Source organism: Bidens hawaiensis, unplaced genomic scaffold, assembly GCF_021521415.1.
Source record: "Bidens hawaiensis isolate Kalapana, Puna unplaced genomic scaffold, B.hawaiensis_p1.1 tig00000296_1, whole genome shotgun sequence".
NCBI lineage: Eukaryota > Viridiplantae > Streptophyta > Magnoliopsida > Asterales > Asteraceae > Bidens > Bidens hawaiensis.
The window spans coordinates 2,442,672-2,446,279 of record NW_027491024.1 but is presented as its reverse complement, the minus strand read 5'-3'; positions in this window follow the sequence as shown (position 1 = coordinate 2,446,279).

Below are 3,608 nucleotides of genomic sequence, written 5' to 3'. Positions count from 1 at the left end.
GTACACATGAGTATAGTAAACAAGATGATTATTATGTATCTAAGTGTTCTTAAGCGGCGAAGTTATATGGTTAGCGAAGTTAAGGTCAACTTCGCTTATACCTAACTTCGCCACAAGAACTGTCAATTTTTATCTCCCAGTAAGGTTGAGGGATGAACAATCAGATGTTGATTTCCTGGATAAAAATGTGCGATTAAGAGATAAAACTGCCAATTAACATCTTTACAACATCCAAACAATCATTAAAAAGGACTCAAGGGTTTTCAAAATGACCGAATGAAAATTGATAGTATGCCCCAGATTATCACACAATCTATAGAAATTATGACACAATAATGACTAACGAACCTCGATAGCACACAAACGAGGAAAAAATGAGAGGTTTGATTCAAAAGATAAGTTCACCAAGGGTTTAGTGAAGAAGAGTTTTGACCTAGTTTGACCGCCTCTGCTAGTTATATAGTTTTGGAAAACCCAGGGGCGAAGTCAATTCAACTTCGCCATTTACCCAACTTCGCCCTTAAGTAACTTCGCCCAAAGTCAAACAAAAGTCAGTTTCGCCCATAAATAAACTTCGCTCAAAGGATAAAAGATAAACTTTCAAAGAAAAAAGTAACCAAGTGTTTATGAAGACAAAACATAAGACAAAATATATAACAAAAGTTAGATAAAAGGATGGGATCAAATTTCAGTCTTGACGAAAACCTGCATGTTTTAGAAAAGATCCGAACAGGAATCATACTAATTAAGAGTCTATCACACAGACCCATGTTCATCGGTATTATAACATAGAGAAACAGGTTGTAGGCAGGTATAAAACATAGAATGGTTTTCATCGCTTCTGTGATACGGATTAGGTTCAATTAAGCTCAAAATTTAGATGGACATCACATGAGAGATTGTGATGCCTCCTATATATTCTCAAGGCGTATTTGGCTTTCCCCAAGTCACCCGAGTTGACTTCGACCCGTAGTTTCTGATCAATCAATATTCACATGTCGACCTTCGGATTCGTCTTCCCGTACTTTCTTATACTTTGGAATATTCCTTGTTTCCTCTTTCTTGATATTTGTAAGCAGATAATCTTCATAAGGCTCAATGATAATAAGGAAAGTTTTTTTTATTTTTATTTTTTTTTTATTTTTTATGATAGTAATACAACTACAAGTTTAATACAACTGCAAGTCCCGAATCCGGATGACTGCAGATACATAACACTTTCTTCGCGGGAATCAGATCACTCACGGGCTCGTGTATGACTGGGTAATCACTTTTCTGCCTATCATTCGGAAAGATGTATGTGAAGACATGCACAACTCAAAATGACTCTCCACAGTAAATCGAGAAGATTTTGGTTGTATCACTTCTACTTTTACGCACCATAGAAAGCTACCATAACATACAATGACGGATCTAGAGTCTTTTAGGCCTAATAACTTCACCTGTTAAGCACACAAAATTAGTTTATCTATCACTTTCCAAGGTTGGATCAATTTTCATTTTAACACCAATAAAGAAACTTCTTGCGAAGTTATAGACTGAAAAATTATATCATTTCCTCAAAAAAAAATTAAAATTCAGACGCCCCAATCAAGTCAAAGTCTTTAGGTAAACGGCTATCTTGAAGATCCATTGAATCAGCCGGACCGACCACATACGAATATGTGTCCCTCTGACTAAGTATGAACGACTAATTTTAAGCGAAAGAATAAAAACCCATCATAAACCGCCCCGGTCGCTTGCAGTCATCTGGTTAATGGCTATCCTTATAATCTACACGTAGATGTAAGGACCAAACATATTCGTGGAATATGTCCTTCAAACTTGAGCAACTGGCATAATTTTAAGCGATAGTGATGTTTTTTTTATGAAAGAAGAAAATGATGTTACTCGGGATTGATCATCCCATTTAGCTCAACAATGTTTTGAAAACCGGATCGGTCAAACGCTTTTGTAAAAAGATCGGCAAAATTATCCAGTGAATCAACCTTTCAAGCAAAATTAATTTCTTCTCAGCACAATCCCGTATAAAATGATGACGAATGTCAATATGTTTAGTTTTACTATGTTTAACCGGATTGTTAGTTACTGAGATTGCAGCAGTGTTATCAATGCAAATAGGAGTTTGAGTGAAATTCATACCATAATCGGGCATTTGCTGTTGTATCCATAAAACATGGGAGCAGCAATTTGATGCTGCCATGTATTCTGTTTCGCAGGTGGAAATGGCTACAGAGGTCTGCTTCTTGCACTGCCACGACACCAATCTTCCTCCGAGAAACTGACATCCACCGGTTGTCGATTTCCTATTCTGATTGCATCCTCCATAGTCAGAGTCGTTGTATGCTTCCAGATCCAGTTCTCCCTCTTTCGAGTACCATAGTCCCAACTTAGGCTTTCCTTTAAGATACCACAAGATTATTTTCACTCCCTTCATGTTTGATTCCTTTGGGTTTACCTGAAAACGAGCACAAAGACAAACTGCAAACATAATGTCAGGTCTAGATGCAGTTAGATACATTAAAGAACCTATGATTGCCTGATATTAAGTGGGATCCACATCTTCATCACTGTCGGAATCAGCATCAAGTTTGTGGTTGACGCAGATTGAAGTGTCAAATGTGGTATTATCATCCATCTTAAAGCGTTTAAGCACATCATGAACGTACTTAGTTTGATGAACGAACATGCCATCCTTCTTTTAATCTACATGTAAACCCAGAAAAAACGTTAATTCGCCCATGGCACTCATCTCAAACCTTTTCTTCATGACTGCTTCAAACTCCTGACACATAGAAACTCTTGAGGCAGCGAAGATGATATCGTCCACCTAAACCTGAACGAGTAGAAAATCACCCCCTTTCCGTTTGACAAACAAGGTACTATCGATCTTCCCTCTCTCAAACCCATTCTCTAGCAAGTGGTCTGACAAAGTTGCATACCAGGCTCGAGGTGTCTGATGTAGCCCATATAATGCTTTGCTCAGTTTGTACACATGATCAGGAAAATATGGGTCAGGGAAACCCGGGGGTTGTTCGACATATACCACCTTATCGACTTTTCCATTCCGAAACGCTCTCTTCACAACCAACTGGAAAACTTTCATCTCTTTGTGTGCAGCAAAGGCTAGAAACAGTCGAATTGCCTCCAATCTTGCACAGGAGCAAACACTTCATTGTAATCAATTCCTTCCTGTTGATTAAACCCTTTGACTACCAATCTTGCCATGTTGCGAATGATTACCCCCTTCTCATCTCTTTTACACTTGAATACCCACTTTGTACCGATAGCGTTCACTTCTTGTGGTTTTTCAACTAACTGCCATACTTCCATCTTTTCAAACTGTGCCAGTTCATCCTGCATGGCTTCAACCCACGAGCTATCCTTCAGTGCCATTTGATAATTCTTTGATTCTATCTGACAGATAGCAGGCATACAAGCATTCATTTATAATACTAGTGTCTTTTATGCTTGCATACACACATGTGTTTTCATCCAGGCTTCTTCTAGTACGCATACCATTAGAAGGATTACCGATCACATTTTCTAAAGGGTGATTCTTGTGAATTTTGGTGGTCTGTACTGGACCGACTTCCAGATCATTCTCA